The sequence below is a fragment of the Emys orbicularis genome, chromosome 6, assembly GCF_028017835.1.
Source record: "Emys orbicularis isolate rEmyOrb1 chromosome 6, rEmyOrb1.hap1, whole genome shotgun sequence".
In the NCBI taxonomy this organism is placed as follows: domain Eukaryota; kingdom Metazoa; phylum Chordata; order Testudines; family Emydidae; genus Emys; species Emys orbicularis.
In genome coordinates this window covers 101,060,458-101,078,445 of record NC_088688.1, presented here as the reverse complement: position 1 = coordinate 101,078,445, position 17,988 = coordinate 101,060,458, and positions in this window count along the sequence as shown.

The following is a 17,988-nucleotide window of genomic DNA, read 5'->3' as shown; positions in this document are numbered from 1 at the left end:
AATGCTTATTTTTTTATTATGTTTCACTGATATTAACCCAGTTGCAAATGGCTGCACCTCTCAAACATTAGGTTTCCCCATGTAATTATCATTGCTGTAGTTATATGCCCAGTCAGACACATTGCTCATGTTGACCCAGGAAAATGCACACAGATGTATCACCAGTTTCAGCTAGGTTTCAAGGGCACCTCAGCTGTGGATACCACATTTTAATTCTTGGTTTCCTTATGAACAATATTTATATACGATCGGCTTTTTGACATGCCACATCTCTTTTTTCATGGCTGCCCCTGTCCAGCTTCATAAATAACATTTTCTGCAAAACCTTATTATTATCTTAGCAGGTCTGTTGCTCTTCTTATTCCATTGCTGCTGCTGCTCCCAATGTCAAAGCAAAATGCTTACAGCGGGTCAGCAAAGAGACATGAGCTGGGCTAGGGCTTTTAGTTTTAACATTGTTTCCATGGTGCGGCACATCCAAATGCTTCTTCAGTTTTAGTTTGCAATTTACAAAAGCCTCTCTGTTTATTTCAATATTTCCAGTGTTAAGTAGAAAAATGGAAAGACCTACAAGGAGGCAGCATGGTCCAGTAAGCAGGACACAGGACTGAGTCAGGAAACCAGGATTTTCTTTCTTCACTCTATTGCTGACTCATATGAGCTTGGACAAATCACTTAACCTCTCTGTACCGGAGTTTCCCCATCTAAAATAAGGGAACAATAACACATGATACAACCCTGTATGTGGGTAAGTACTGAGCACTCTGGCTCTGACCTGGCAACATATTTAAGCTATGAATAGTCCTGTTGACTTCAGTAGGTCTACTCATGCAATTTACAGTTAAGCACAGATCAAGTGCTTATAAATCCCTTTGATAAAGTGCACTATGTAAGCTCTAATTGCAGTTATTTTATTTTAATAATGATGATGGGGCTCAGACAAATTTTCAAAATAAGGGCCTCTGAGTTGCACCCCCAAATTACATTCACATATAAAGAAACAAGAAATTGTGGTCACAAAGTGTAACTGCATTATGAGTGGATAGGTGGCTGTCTGAATATGCATAAATGTTGTGAGTATCTGGTTATCCTTTTTTTAATAATTTGGCCTAATGTGTTCCCATGTGTTTCCCCTCTCCAGAAAGAAATGGCAGCTGAGCCGCAGTCAAGGCTCCATAGATTCAGGATGGAATGCTCAGACGGAGTGCAGCAAGGGGTCAGCCACAGTGTCTTCTTTGACCAACTTGTACACTTTTCATAGGAAATTCCTGTCAGCATTGATGATGCTCCTTACAGTATTAACTCCACTCTGCTTTCGACCCTTTTCCCTTAGAGAAGATGTGGGACGTGGGCAGGGACACAATGAGAGTGTGGCTCATAAATGAGCAGTCCTCAAGTGAGGCAGAGAACTGAGGCATAGCACAGGAGTAGGAGTGAATGACTTTTTACACTGGAATTCCCTCTAGACTATGGGAGATTCACATGATTAGAGGGCCACAACTTTTACTCATCTGTGAGCTAACTAACTCCTTCCCACTTACAAGATGAGGTGCCAGGAACTATAGTCTATGTACTGTACAGAATTTCAAGTAAGTTTCCCTCCTATGAGTTTTCTCACAAGATGGGGTGATTTGGCAACAGAAGGAATGAAACTATGGAAATTTTGGTTTGGTGCCCCAAATACTGTTGTATTGAGGGGAACAGGGCCAACATGGCCTTGTTCTCTTCTTCCCTTCCGCTCTTCCTCCCAAAATAAGAACACTGAAAATCCAGGAAAGAAAAGTTACTTACCTGTAGCTGTTCTTCAAGTGTTTGTCCAAATATATTTTCTACTCCTAGTGAGCACACGCCCCAGGCACTCAGACCAGAAATCAGTCTCTTGGCCAGCAGTTTCCATTGTGGCCACATATGTGCCCTCAGTGTCCTCGTGCTACTGGGCCAAAGGACATAAAGGGTGGCATGGGCACAATCGTCACTCGGTTCCTTCCACCAGATATGTAATAGGATTCTGCAGTAGTGGGGAAGGAAGGTGGGTCAAGGAAAATACATAGAGACAACACATCTTGAAGAACTTGAGTTGTTCTACAGGCACGTAACTTTTCTTTCCTCTTTGACCATATGTTTAGTTTACCCTTAGTGACTCTCAAGTGGTGATTTGATATAAGGAGGAAATCAGACACTATCTTTGGTAGGAACTCAGGATGTGGCCTTAGACACCTTATCAGTTTGGCAAAACCATATGTGGAGATCCTGCCATGGGTGCCTGTATCTCCCCAATTCTCCTAGTTGATGTAATTGCTACTAGAAAGGGGTTTTTCATAGATAAGTGTAATAGACAGCACATTGCCAGGGGTTTGAATGGTGGCTCCATCAGACCTGCAAGCACCACATTAAGGTCCCAGGGGTGGAGAAGTTCCTTTTTTGGTAAAGAAGCACTCATTAGGCCTCTGAGAAACCTCAACATAGTGGATTGGGAAAAGATTGTATAGTCTACAATAGGAGGGTGATATGCTTGGATGGCTGACAGGTGTGCTTAATCAAAAGCCCAGAGTTCCTTAGAAACAGTAAATAATTTAAAATAGTAGGTCTCTATGTATCAGCTGAAACTGTTCACACCGAACTGTAAATCTCTTCCATTTAGCAACATAGAATTCTCCAGACAAACCTTTCCTACTATTTATCAAAATGTTCTGAACACCTGAAAAGCATGAGCTCTCTACTTCTGACATTATCAGAAGCTATGCCATGAGATGGAAGGAGGATGGGCTCAGATGAAGGAGGACCCCTTTGCTCTAGTATATCAAGTCTGGCATTACAGGTAAGGATCTTGGAGGATCAATGCCAGGTACCAAAACTGCCTCTGCCAAGTGAAAACTATCGAGGATTCTGGCAGCATCTCCTAAGGAGGAGTGGCATTGGAGGGTAAGCATACATCAGTGCAGGGGACCACTGAACGAAGAACGCATCTGAAAGGATCCTGGGCTCTGAATCTCTCTGGAACAAAAAGTCTGACATTTCTTGTTCCACTCCATGGCAAACAGGTCTATTGACAGACAACTCCATTCCTTGAAAATTGCTTGAATTACAGAGTCCTTGATTGTCCACTTGTGATCTGATGAAAAATGTCTGCTCAAATTGTCCACCACAGAGCTCTGCACACCTGGAAGGTGAATTGCTGTGAGAGATACTTGAGGCTGAATGTACCAATTCCATAATCGAACCACCTCTGGGCGCAGTGGGGATGATCTCCCCTCTAGCCTCCAACTTCTATGTTTTATATAAGCAGGTGAGTCATGTGCACTGTCATGATTTGAATAGACAGTCTTTGAATCAGATGTAAGAATTTGATACGTGCCTTGCGAACCACTCTGAGTTCCAATATGTTTATATGTAAGTGAGTCTCCTTCTGAGTCTATCTGCATTATGCTTGATAGTAGTGTAGATGTGCTCCCCATCCCAGAAGTGATACTTTTGTTACTACAGCTTTGTTTGGGAGGAGCAGTGCACACCTTGTTGGGGGTCTTTCCACCAATTCAGGGAAGAGAGGACATCCTGTGGAACCTGTAGAGGCTCAGTGCATATGCTGATTTTAGCCAACCCTGCATGCAGTATAGGTGTAATCTGGCCATGTATCTGAATAGATTTAGAGAAGTGCTTACTATATTCTGTGGCTTTATAGTGAAGAGGAATGATGAGAGTGGACATGGTTTCATATCTCTCCTGGGGCAGCAAAGCTCTAGCTGGAGTCTAAAACCATCCCTATGAACACTATTCATTGTTTAGGAATTAAAATGAACTTTTTTTTTTTGGCTATCTCTTGGGCTGATGATCATGAACAACTGAAGAACTTTGTACCTCATGTTGAGACTTCCCCCTGACAAATCAGTCTTCCAGGTATAGATTAACTGTTATACTTTTTCTTCTCAGATGGACAGCAATTGCTGCTGAGTCCTTGGTAGACACCCTTGATACTACAGAGACACCACAGGGTAGAAAACTGTACTGAGAATGCTTTTGTATGGAAATATGGAAGTAGGCATTGTGCCAATCAAGAGCTGCAAACCAGTCTTTTGGATCTAGAGACAGTACTATGGAGGCTAATATGAGCATTCTGAATTTGAATTAGTGAATGGAGATATTGAGTCGCCTCGAATCCAGAATTGGATGCCATCCCTACTTCTTCTTGGATATGAGGAAATATTTAGAATAGAAGCCTTTCCCCCCCTGTATTGAGGTGGGACCTCTTCTATTGCTCCTACAGACAGAAGTATTTCTGCTTCATGCTCTAATGGTCTCTCGTGAGAGGGATCCCTGAACAACAGAGGGTTGAGGGGGAGGTGCAGAATTAAACTGTATGGAGTAACCTACTTAGACAATCTCTCTGACTCAATCTGTTATCATCAAGTTCCATGACTCCCAGAAGAAATGGAAGTGTTTTCCAAATGGAGGGGAAGAAGGGACCATCAATCTGGTTATATTGTGACTCCTGACGAATCCATCAAAATTATTCTTTGTTCATGGATGCCAGTTGAGATATTGGGGTGTTTGTTGCAGAAGGTCTTTCATTTTGGTAGCTCTGCCTCTTTCTAGGGGGCTCAGGTGTCCTTTAATAAAAGAAAGTGTTTGATGCTGTTCTCTTTCTAGCGTAGGTATGCTTTCTTTTGGTTGCAGGTGTATACACTCCACGGGAATCAGGCCCAGGAATCTTTCAAGGTATGATGAGCATTGTCAGTTTTAGAACAGAATAGATTTGAGCTCTCAACAGGAAGATTTTCCTCTAGTGATTGAACTTCCCTTCAAATGCCTGAAATCAGAAGCCAAGATACCCGCCTCATAACTAGCTTATGTTTCCATATATCAGGAAGTAGCGTCAGCAGCATGTCGAGCTGCTTGTAAGGATGTTGTACCAACTATCTATCCTTCCAAAACTAGGGATTTAAACTCCTCCCTATTTTCTTGCGACATTATGTCAACAATATCCATCAATTTATTACAGTTTAGAAAATCATAACAGGGAAGTAGACCCAGATACTTTGATATTCTGAACTGTACATTTGCAGAGGACTATCATTTATGATCAAATACACCAAACTGTTTTGGCGCCTTTTTGTGTAGAGGTATCTTTGGCTGGCACTGTCTAGCCATTTCATTAACTGACACAATCAGAGAGCTTGGGTTTGTGTAAAGGTATTCTGCTCCAACAGAAGGCACATGATTTCTTTTATCTGTTTTCTTTGAAGTTGGGGTGATTGTTTCAGGTATGGGCCAAATATTAATGGAAAGAGCCACCCATTCTGGCTTGTAGTATGGAGAATGTCCACCAATTTTGTGAGGTCTCCTGCACCTCTTCTAGAGGAATCTGGAGAGACTCAGCTACCCATCTTAATAAATCCTGGAAGTTCTTGTAGTCATCTACATGAGATGGTGTGGAAGGAATCATGACATCATCCAGAGACAAGTGTGAGATAGCTATAGGTGCTTTTAAATTCTCAATATGATACTGTTCCTCTTCTTCAGAAATTTCCTGCGTTGGTTCATAGAATCATATAATGTCAGGGTTGGAAGGGACCTCAGGAGGTCATCTAGTCCAACCTCCTGCTCAAAGCAGGACCAATTCCCAACTAAATCATCCCAGCCAGGGCTTTGTCAAGCCTGACCTTAAAAACCTCTAAGGAGGAACTTGAGGCATGAACTGAGGCACTATAGACTTTTGCTTCTGGGCAGGAAAGGAAGATCTCTCTAGTAGGTGGTGCATGGGAAAGATGCCTTTGAAAAGGACCCCAGGAAGTTCAAAATGGCCATGATTGTACACTATAAGGATTAGAACCAGAGGCTCAAGTGGAAGAATACCATTTCATATGTATACGCTCCTAGCCCCTAGGGTGGGTCAGGGGAACTGTACCTGTAAGAGCCAGTTAGAGCCAGTTGTTATGTTATGCTCATTTTACAGAATTCTGACCAGTTAGAACTCAAACACTGAATAAAGCAGACCTGAGTATGTTCCTTGATTCTGAGTGACTACTGAACACCACAATGTCCAGGTCTGTCTGGAATCCTGCATTCCCTTACCGACTCATAAATCTCATAAGAGGGGGCTCTTGAGGAATAAGAAGGGGAGCCTTCCCCGCTGTATTGAAAGTCAGAGCATGAGCATTCTATCTTTAAGGAAGGGACTGCTGATGCAGGAGTTCTGGGTTGCAAGGTACGTCCAGCAGTCAGTGCCAGGAAGGAAGTCGGTACTGAAATAGAAAACAGTATGTGTATCAAAGGAATGCTCAACTCTATTGAAAGCAAACAAAACTCCAGCTCCTCCAAAATCTGGAGCTCCTTCAGTACAGTACTGTGTGATTCCCTGGTACCAAGATGGATGGTGCTGTGAATCTCTGTGCAGGAGTACAGCATGTTGTGGCAGTGCCGATGTACCCTGTACCCATGTACATGTACTGACAAAGTAATCAATGCCACGGAAGCTATTGTAAGTGGTGCCAGAAGACTTGCACCAACCACCAAAGTCCTCAGTTAATCTCTTGTATTGATATAAAGACTTGCTACCCTGTTCACTTCAAGCTCCTGTAGTACCCAGTTTGGTCCATGAAGTCTCTTTGGAAAGGAAGTTAAAGACTAAGACTTTTTTTTAGCATAAGTTCCTGAGGGAGATTATCTTCTATCTTTATGGGAGGAGTGATGCTCCTTTCCTTCTGAGAATTTAACAATAGTAGTTCTACTATAGTACTACTACTACTACTGATGCAGGAGAATTGGAAGATGGAGCTTAGGAGTTAGTGGATATGGAAATCACAGAGGTACTTCTGGACTGAGTTGGGACTTACCCAGGGGAGGTCAACAGTGCCTAGATCAGGCAGGCTGCATAGAGCAATCTAATAAAAACAATCTGAGACGTGCCTTTCTAATGTTTAATGTTGTTTTGGAAAAGGACTTGCATACTGAACATTCACTTGGGATATGGGGATATTCCACTAAGCTAAAAAGGCATATAGTGTGTCCATCATTAACAGGAATTGCCATCTCACAAAAGAGTCAGTATTTAAATCCAGAAGACATAGAATAGGACATCCTAAAATCCTGATACCAGCAGAAAATCACGGTGAGGGGAAAATCAACAAGGGGGGAAGCTAAATAAACTTCCAAACAATAAAAAGTGCCAGGAGGCAACTATTTAACTAACACTATCCTATACTAAAAGTCATATACATGAGAAATAACTGAGTGGCAGTTGGGTCTACACCGCCTTTTATGCCCTCAGTTCAGGACCATGAGGACACCCAAGGTTCATGCACAGCTACAACAGACACTGCTGGCCAAAAGACTCTGCTCTCAAGTGCATGGGGACCAAGACTGAAATACACATATGACAAGCACTTGGAAAAGAATTAATGGTATAGATGGAATCCCTTATATATTATTCATGCACTCTGCTTATTGCAGTTGGTCTAAAAAAGATTTAGATAGTTCTTTTTTACTGATTATGCTTTTTTTTTGTTACAACATGATCATAGAATCATAGAACTGGGAGGGACCTCGAGAGGTCATCTAGTCCAGTCCCCTGCACTCAAGGCAGGACTAAGTATTATCTAGACGATCCCTGACAGGTGTTTGTCTAACCTGCTCTTAAAAATCCCCAATGGTGGAGATTCCACAACCTCCCTAGGCAACTTATTCCAGTGCTTAACCACTCTGACAGTTGGGAAGTTTTTCCTAATGTCCAACCTAAACCGCCCTTGCTGAAATTTAAGCCCTTTGCTTCTTGTCCTATCCACAGAGGTTAAGAAGAACAATTTTTATCCCTCCTCCTTGTAACAACCTTTTATGTACTTGAAACTGTTATGTACCCTCTCAGTCTTCTCTTCTCCAGACTAAACAAACCCAATTTTTCAATCTTCTCTCATAGGTCATGTTTTCTAGACCTTTAATCATTTTTGTTGTTCTTCTCTGGACTTTCTCCAATTTGTCCACATCTTTCCTGAAACGTGGTGCCCAGAACTGGACACAATACTCCAGTTGAGGCCTAATCAGCACGGAGTAGAGCAGAAGAATTACTTCTTGTGTCCTGCTTACAATACTCCTGCTAATACATCCCAGAATGATGTTTGCTTTTTTTGCAACAGTGTTACACTGTTGACTCATATTTAGCTTGTGATCCACTATGACCCCCAGATCCCTTTGTGCAGTACTCCTTCCTAGGCAGTCATTTCCCATTTTGTATGTGTGCAATTGATTGTTCCTTCCTAAGTGGAGTACTTTGCATTTATCTTTATTGAATTCCATCCTATGTACTTAAGACCATTTCTCCAGGTTGTCCACATCATTTTGAATTTTAGTCCTATCCTCCAAAGCAATCCTATCCTTCCAGCTTGGTATCATCCACAAACTTTATAAGTGTACTCTCCATGCCATTATCTAAATCATTGATGAAGATATTGAACAGAACCAGACCCAGAACCGATCCCTGTGAGACCCCACTCGTTATGCCCTTCCAGCATGACTGTGAACCACTGATAACTACTCTCTGGAACGATTTTCCAAACAGTTATGCACCCACCTTATAGTAGCTCCATCTAGGTTGTATTTCCTAGTTTGTTTATGAGACGGTCATATGAGACAGTATCAAAAGCCTTACTAAAGTCAAGATATACCACATCTACCACTTCTCCTCTATCCACAAGGCTTGTTATCCTGTCAAAGAAAGCAATCAGGTTAGTTTGACATGATTTGTTCTTGACAAATCCCTGCTGACTGTTACTTATCACCTCATTATCTAGGTGTTTGCAAATTGATTGCTTAATTATTTGCTCCATTATCTTTCCGGGTACAGAAGTTAAACTGACTGGTCTGTAATTCCCCGGGTTGTCCTTATTTCCCTTTTTATATATGGGCACTATATTTGCCCTTTTCCAGTGTTCTGGAATGTCTCCCGTCTTCCATGACTTTTCAAAGATAATTGCTAACGGTTCAGATATCTCCTCCCTCAGCTCCTTGAGTATTCTAGAATGCATTTAATCAGGCCCTGGTGGTTTGAAGACATCTAACTTGTCTAAGTAATTTTTGATTTGTTCTTTTCCTATTTTAGACTCTGATCCTACCTCATTTTCACTGGCATTCACTATGTTAGACGTCCAAATGCCACCAACCTTCTTGGGGAAAACCGAAACAAAAAAGTTATTAAGCACCTCCGCCATTTCCACATTTTCTGTTATTGTCTTTCCCCCCCTCATTGAGTAACGGGCCTACTCTGTCCTTGGTCTTCCTCTTCTAATGTATTTCTAGTATGTTTTCTTGTTACCTTTTATGTCCCTAGCTAGTTTGATCTCATTTTGTGCCTTGGCTTTTCTAATTTTGTCCCTACATACTTGTGTTATTTGTTTATATTCATTCTTTGTAATTTGACCAAGTTCCCACTTTTTGTAGGACTCTTTTTTGAGTTTTAGATAATTGAAGATCTCCTGGTTTAGCCAGGGTGGGCTCTTGCCATATCTTTCCTACACAGTGGGATAGTTTGCTCTTGTGACCTTAATAATGTTTCTTTGAAAAGCTACCAACTGTCTTCAATTGTTTTTCCCCTTAGACTTGCTTCCCATGGGATTTTACCTACCAACACCCTGAGTTTGCTAAAGTCTGCCTTCTTGAATCCATTGTCTTTATTGTGCTGTTCTCCATCCTACCATTCTTTAGAATCATGAACTCTACCATTTCTTGATCGCTTTCACCCAAGTTGCCTTCCACTTTCAAATTCTCAACCAGTTCCTCCCTATTTGTCAAAATCAAATCTAGAACAGCCTCCTCCCTAGTAGCTTTGGTGGTGACTTACTGAGATATACCTACCTCTCTATATATTCATATTTTAAAATTAAAATGACCCATGTAGTATTTTCAGTAGTGATGTATGAACCTCAGAAAGCCTGGATGTTCAGTTAGCAGAAGTAGCCAAAATACTGGATGTTTATCCTGAGCCAGTTAGAAATATTTGTATGTTCAGACCTTCACTTCAGGGTCCACTCCTTAGGAAATCAGCAGTGTCCAGTGGATCATACCCCAGACTGGGAGTCAGGAGTCAGCCAGGGCTCCTGGATTTAAGTGCTTAGACTGCACTCATCACACTACTATTTGCCACTGACTCTTTCTGTGACTTGACCGAAGTCACAGAGTCTCTCAGTTCCTCAGTTTTCCCATCTGTAAATGGCAGATTTTGGAAGGAAGTCAAAAGCCTATTGTCCTCATCCAAGTTGCAGTAGCAGTAACCACAGTAGAAGATACCCAGTTTACGTGAGTCCAGCAGTTCTGCCGGTCTCTGATTGGGTCCTACTCTAGCCAATTAAAATGTTATGCACTCTGTGGCAAAATTTCTCCCAATGCATTATGTGCTCAAGAGTATTACAGATTTGAATTCTGTGGCATTTGGGATACTACAGAGTGACTAATAGGGCAGTTGGGCCACAAAATGATCAAAGAGGAAGGTTGCTATGGAGGATGGATCTCAAGCAGGACCTATTGTGGAGTACAGGAAGGGTTGAAGTCCAGCAGGACCTTTTGGGGGGCTTCTGGGATGTACTGAAGGTGTAACAGTCATATAGAGAGTAGGGTCTTCCCATAGCATATTCTTATCTTTCCCTACCAAAATGGGGAGAGGGAAAGAGATGCAGGGAAACTGCACAGATGGATTTACACTGGAGTACATTCAGATTGGGTTTTGATTGGCTTCAGAATGGGCAAAGGTGATTTGCTACTTGATTTTAACAAAGAAATAGTTTGTCCATCCCCAATTTTCAGCCACTCAGAGAGAGTGAGTCTCCACTAGACTGAACGGCCTAGCAGTAAAGTAATAATATACAGCAGGCACCTAATTATGTAGACCAAGTAACAACTGGTCCTTATTTTCATGTGAAAAATTGTGTTTTAAAAAATCCTAGCTGAAGGCTTTGCGGAAACAGTACACTGTCACATCAAAAACCAGTCACATCAGGTTTCCTGATCTTTGGTATAATACTAGACCCAGGAGACTGATCAGCTTTAAAAAAGAAACCTAGTGTGCTGCAGGCAAAAAACATAATGCAGAGCAACACTAATTCACACTATCAAATGAAATAAGACAGCAATCCATTCACTCCACCTTCTGTCTCTCTCTCCAACCCCCCCTCCCCGACCCTCCAAAATTTGCCTCCCTAGCTAATGCAATTTCAGAGAATTATTATTATTTCCCTAAACAGCCGTTTAGATCAGAAAATTCCTGCAAGCACAAACAGAACATGACATGTGTATCCTGAATCAATGTGAACGCGTTATGGGAATGTGCTTTGTTAGTCATCTCCGTCACAGGTGTGCTATAGTTCTTTTCTAACTACATGAGAGACTGTGGGTCTACCCCAGTGAGTCATTAAAGAGATTAAATATGCTGTCTTTGATTCCTCCAAATCCAACAAAAGAAACTCCAAACACCTGTAGGACATACACATGTTTCAGATAACATGTCCTATGGCATTACGGAGGCAGTCATCCAGGAAGCTCCATTCCTACAATGAAAGCAGTAGTGTTTAGTGGATTTTTCTTCTCCCCCGCCCCTTTCTCCTGCTGCAATCAACAGCCAAATTGATCTGACACTTCATCTGTACAGAAGGGTCCCTGGGGAGAAGGTATGTGTGCAGTATGTGGAGTGTGTTGGGGAAGGAAGGAGTTGGGGGGAAGGGAAGGTAAAGGGTTCAAAAGCAAAGTCATCAAAAATAATGAGGCTGTTGTTCCACCCACTTTCCACTGAGGCAAAGGAGCAAAGTGCCCTTTCAAACTGGGTGTCCCAGCTCCACAGCTGAAATAACTGGTCATAGAGAGCTGCAAGCAAATTGCTTTGACAAGGCTGTTACTGTTGTACGAGTTCAAGGGTTTTGGACACTAGGTCAGCAGCTGCCAATCAAGCGGACAGAAAAAGCCGCTCGTTGAGCCTGTGATTTCTACCTAGGCCGCAATTATCCCTGACTATTCCTGTACCTCAGCAGCTCCTCTGATTAAACCTGCCTCCCTTTTACATCTCTTTCAGAGTGCGATTCACACACTAATTAGTTGCCTGCTCTCCACTGAGATGTCAGACCCTCAGTCAATTTATCTCTATTTCAGCCTGCTCAGAGTGACTTCCCCAGTTATCAAAATTTAATCATGCCTTCAAAAATGTTGAAAAGTGGTCATTAGAGGCAAAAGGCCACAGGATACAATATTCATTTTTCTCTATCTTCCAGTCATCCAGCTGGCATCTATAATGGATATCCTGGGGGCTGTGAGAACACGGTGATTTATGCAACCTCGCTCTTGCTCTCACTGTGGTGCACCAGGCTGCTTTAAAGAACAGGTTTTAACAAGGTCTGAGGTGGGAGGACATTAATCATGGCAGCATTGTATGAGAAAAAGGGTGCTGTGTAGTCAGAAGAACCCCCTACAGCAGGGCAGTTAGATTTTTTTTTTACCACCTTCTCAGTGATAAAGGAGAGTTTGACAATTGATTAGACCTTTCTGTAACCTTGCAGTCCTGCGAAATGATGAGAGAGAAAGGCAGGGAGCAAGCAAGAGAGAATGATTCTCTCACTGACAGTTTTAAATGTTCAATAACTTTATGATTCTTGACTGAAACGGGCTATCAAAAATCAGTCCCAACTCAATTCAGTCTAAAAAAGAAGATCATTCTTGAATACAAGCCCTTTCAGCTGCACATGTCAGAGCCAATCATTGGTACCAGCAGCCTGCAGTGACTCTCCTGCATACTATGTACCATACAGTGGAACCCTGATAAAAATCGCATTGGATAAGATCACGCCTAGATGCAAAGTTCCAAAGTAGGTTTCAGCAAAACCAAGAGTGATGAAATGAAATTTGTTGACAATGGTGGGGAGGGGTGACTTACGATTATTTTTTCTTATTTTCTTTCTTTGACTCTAGAGGAATGATTTCCAAACTTAGGTGCATGCAACTAAGTGCATACATTGATATGTGACAAACCAATGCAGCATACAAAAATAAGACACGTGAGGATGCCAGTCAAGTATTTGCATATGCATATCAAGCATTTCCTGATGTCTGAAGTGCATGCAAATGTATGCGCACAATTGTGTGTACCTAATTTTGAAAATCTGCCCTGTATCCATTTGTTTTTTCCCTTTCCAAAATAGAGGTGGATTGGATGTTTATGATGAGAGAGGCTAGTGTCAAGCACAGTGTGGGCAGGCACTGTGTAAAGCTTCTCTTATACTGCTCTGACAATGCAACGTAACCCTTCACTGCAATCCCCCAGCTCCTTCAGTCCTGGGTTTCTCTCACTACTGCATGTAATAATGGCCGTTTCCCATATCCTTGTCCTGGGATCTCTCAAGCTGAAGATGCCTTCCTGAGCTCTTTCCCTCCCCTCCTCTCTGACACTTGAGGTGAGACACTGGGGGTAAATGTTCAGCGCAGTATGCAGGGATTGAGCTGAACAACTCATTAATGGCCCTGGGAGGAGGAGCGCGATTAAATCCTCACATCATGCTGAAAAATGTAACCCTTGATGGTATAAGAGACATTTCTTCCTCTCCACAGATGGAATCGAAATGAGATGGGAGAGCAAATGCAAAAGTATCAGGCATGTACAGTGCGTTCTTCTCTTTACACAGGGCCATGGAAATTGCTATTCTGACACACACCAGTGTGTCAATCTAGTTCAGTATTATCTCTCTGACAGAGGCCAGTACCAGATGCTTCACAGGAAGGCACCATGTAGTGGGCAATCTTTACTGGTGACAGATTCTAATCTCAGCATCATAACAGTAATCTCATTCATACGGCTCAATAACAGAAACAGAAACAGCTTTAGAATTGTAGAAATGACAGAATGCAAAAGGCTTCTTAGGTCATGCCCAAAGATCCAATGCAAGGTTGTTCCCAACAGTATATTCTCCAGGGAGAAAAAGAAGACTCAGTATTTATGATTCAACAATAAATTATAACCAAAAGTATTTAATAACTCTTCATTAGCCTGGATAACTTGTGTGTTGGCCTTCAATGGTCCATCAGGAAATAATAGAGAAGAACATTAAGCACTGGTAACTGTATATCAGAACATTAACTCCTCTAGCTAAGCAAACCCAAGCAGGTCACTACAAACTAAGCATGATACAATATATTCAGTGGTTCTCAACCTTTCTAGACTACAGTACCCCTTTCAGGAGTCTGAAGCCAGAGCCCTGCCACCCAGGGCTGAAGCATATAACTTAGCTTCGTGGGCCCCCCTGTGGCATGGGGCCCCAGGCAGTTGCCCTGCTTGCCACCCCTAATGCTGGCCCTGAACTTACGACCCCTGCCCCAAAACCTGTCCTGCAACCCCCCAGAGATCACAACCCCCAGGTTGAGAAACATTGATCTAGATGAGTTGACATACTCCCTGAAAGACCTCTGCATACCAGAGTACATTATCCCTGGTTGACAACCATTGCTCTAGTCTAAAGTACCACAATGAAATACAACAGAAACCATTTAGGGTCACTGTGACAGGGCACGACTCACCACTGCAGCGCCTCCTACTGCCTGTCTTGGGAATTAGCTCTGCACCCTCTTCTGGTGGTGTCTCGCCCACCATCACCTCTGCTCCTGGACCCATGTCACTCCCAGGACTGCAGCGTCCTCTTCATGACACTGCCCTCCAGCTGTGCCACACTCTGTGTTCTCCCCTTCCGGGGGATCTGTTATCTCCACCCAGCCACTTCCCTCAGTGGCAACTGCACTCCAATGTCCCGGGGCCACTTCCCATGCAGCTTCAGCACCCTCTTCTGCCCTTACCTCAGGGCCTCAGCCTGCAGCTCTCTCTAGCTCCCCAGTCCCTGCTTGCAGTACTGAATTGTCCCAGGTGCTGGGCTTCTTCCCCCTGCTAGGAGCCTGGTCTTCTCCTCTCAAGTTCCAGTCAGCTACTGACCTCTGCTCTGCCTGCAGCCCTTCTTATATGGGCCTGCCAGGCCATGCTTGGCTACTCCTCTCAGCCCCTTTCTAATTAACTCTTCTTCTGCCAGTGAGGGGCAGCTGTCCCATCACAGTCACATTTTCAAAATGGAAACTGGAGTTAAATATATAAAAGTGTATTTGCAAACGTATTTAGGTGTACAATCACACTAACTGAACACACTATTTTACATGCCCTTCTGCCAGTATTTTGATTTCAACAGGATTATTCATTTGAGTAAGGACTACTTGCAGGAGTAAAGTGTAGCATAGAGGAGGGAGCTCCTGATCTCGCGCACACAGCATGTGCCACAGACTGCAAGACTCCTAATGTGATTGCATTTTTGTCCTGATTTTCAGTTACTAGCAATGTACAGCATTCATTGACTTCAGAGCTCAGCACCTTTGAAAACCAAGACAAATTTGTCCTTTGAAATGGAACTTCCCATCTTGTTTTGCAAGTTTGCTGTTTTCAATCATCACGTCTCATATGAGAGATCAAAAGCAGATTTTGCAGGCATCACAAACCAAGGGAAATCTCTCTTAGGAAGGGCAGTAAGATTTTAGGGGCAGAAAGGCGGAGTCCTGAACCTAAGCACCTGGACTTCAGAAAACCATTTGTTTGTTGAAGTTTCTTCCTTGTTCCCACTCAAGATCGGGATTATACATGAGGGAATGCATTATATATTTTCTGGGGCTGTCTCAAGGCAGAGCGGCTGCTGCAGTATATGAAGGAGTAGAAACTAACTCATGGCCCTGTGGAAGATTAACTGCACTAAAACAATGGACTGGTAGTTGTCAGTATTTTGGACAGCAGGTATTTTGTATCACCATCTTCCCATACTGTATGTCAACTTCATAAAAATAGGGGCAGCACATGTACTGTGGTAGAAGTACCATACATAAATTATGGTTTTCCTCCAGTTGCTATGTCTCCCTGGAACTGTGGACAAGCATGAAAGCTATAATTTTCATTAAAAGACACATCCAGATATTTGGCAGAGATTAGATGACTGCAAGAGCCATTCAGGCACAAACAATTTACCTGAAAAGCAGAACTCATATAATAGTTATTTCAATTTTTATTATATATCAGTGATACACAGTGAGAGAAGAGGCCACAGAGATGCATGCAATAAAAATAAACATCACAAAACTAAAAGGTAACAGGCTACACAGGGTTTTGTTTAATCTCTGATTTTGATTACAAAGTAACAATGAAATAAAGCCAAGGAGCTAAATACAAAATATGTTTAAGAATAGAAGAAAGAGTCTAAATTACATGGAGCAAACGAAGCAACAATAAACCAAATGCAGAATTGAAAAATTGCTGAATATATATAGATGACCAAAGATACAATTATCATTTCCCATTGCTTTATATGTGATGCAACCAGGTTGCCTCTTTGGCACCCCTTTGTGGCCTGGCAGAGCACAATTTGCCCAGTTGTGGGTCTCTTCTAGTAGGTCACTTTCTCTGTGACGTCTGAGGTAGTGAAGCTTTGGCCCTTTGGCCAAGGCACACTTCAGTCCCACCCCTTCCAAGGTGTTAAGCTCCAAAGCAAATCAGGAACAACAACAAAACCCACTACTCAGAACATGGTGATCCAACGAACCTTCAGTGGGACCCCACCCTTCTGTTCAGGGTTTGTTCTCCAAACTGTCCAATCTTCTGCTTATCCCCAAGGGTGTGGTCATCCCCTCTAGCAGGGGCTCAGCTCACCCAGCCAGCAAGCTAGCTGTGTCTGGGCTGCAGCCAGGCTTCTCCTCCATCAAAATAAACAAAGGTCTGCTGTTCTTCCTGGTCAGCCCTGGGCTAGGTCTCCTCCTTTTAACTCCCCTCTCTACACCTAGCATTTGCTGCAGATGTAGCAGGGGGCAGGGAATTGGGTTCACAGGCTCTCATTAACCCTCTTGTTTCTGGTGTGGGGCCTATTTGCCCCTTTGTAGTGAATATATATTTATGTATATATGTGGTAGGGATGGGGGGGGGGTCTTTTTTCCTCGTTCCTATGCTATTGAAATGGAAAAAGTGTCAACTAAAAGTGAATGAATGAAAGTATCATATGCATAAACCACCAACAGATATTTAGGGTTGGATCCTTCACTTTCCTTACTCAAGGAAAACTCCCATTGAAGTTTTCCTTGTATAAGGATCAGAACAAGGCCATGAATATTTTAAAAGGCTGCATTTTTCAGTTGGGAAATTCTTATCACTGGGCTCAATAATAAAATGTGATAACTAACAATAGCAGCAGTTAGACATATTATAATAATAGTATTGAAAAAAATGTACTCTCCAAAACAAAGAATAAATTACTAAAATAATTTACTGATTAAAAGGCAATTCAGTTAGAACTATGCCAGCCTCAGCCATTTCATATTGCAAAGGCCCATGTGAGTATATTCTTCACTTTTGAACAATGTGGGTTTTGCACCCCCAGAGTTTCCCTTTGAAATTCTGGTTCAAGCAAATCCAAAAGCTCAAAGAAAAACTTCTTAGAAACTACACATTTCAACCAGTTTTTGTCTAAACTTTGTGAAACTGAACATTATTAAAGGTTTTGACACAAAACCTGAAGGGTTCGGAACCTTTCATGAAGCTTTTTATGAAACTCAGTTTTCAGTTTGTAACATAATATGAATTCAGAATTGTTGAGGTTTCAGGTGTCATTGCAAACATTGTACAACTCTGGTTGAACCTTATACTGTAGCTTACAACATAGATAACTCTACAGTAGTACCCATCAAACTGGGAATCTGTTAAAATAGTTGAAATTAAAACCATTTGAAATGGCACAACAGACTTTAGGTTTTATGTTTTGGACTAAAGTTTAGGAGAACACATTTAGGATACCCACCCCACGCCCATTCAAAAATACCTCTTTGGGTTCTCAATGCATTTAGAAAGCGGAGTATTGTTTGTAAGTATGAACTGAAGTATATGCTTCATTTCTTGATTGTAAAATAGACATGACAACAGACAATTAAATATCTTTTTGTATAAATGTCTTAATTTCCTATTTT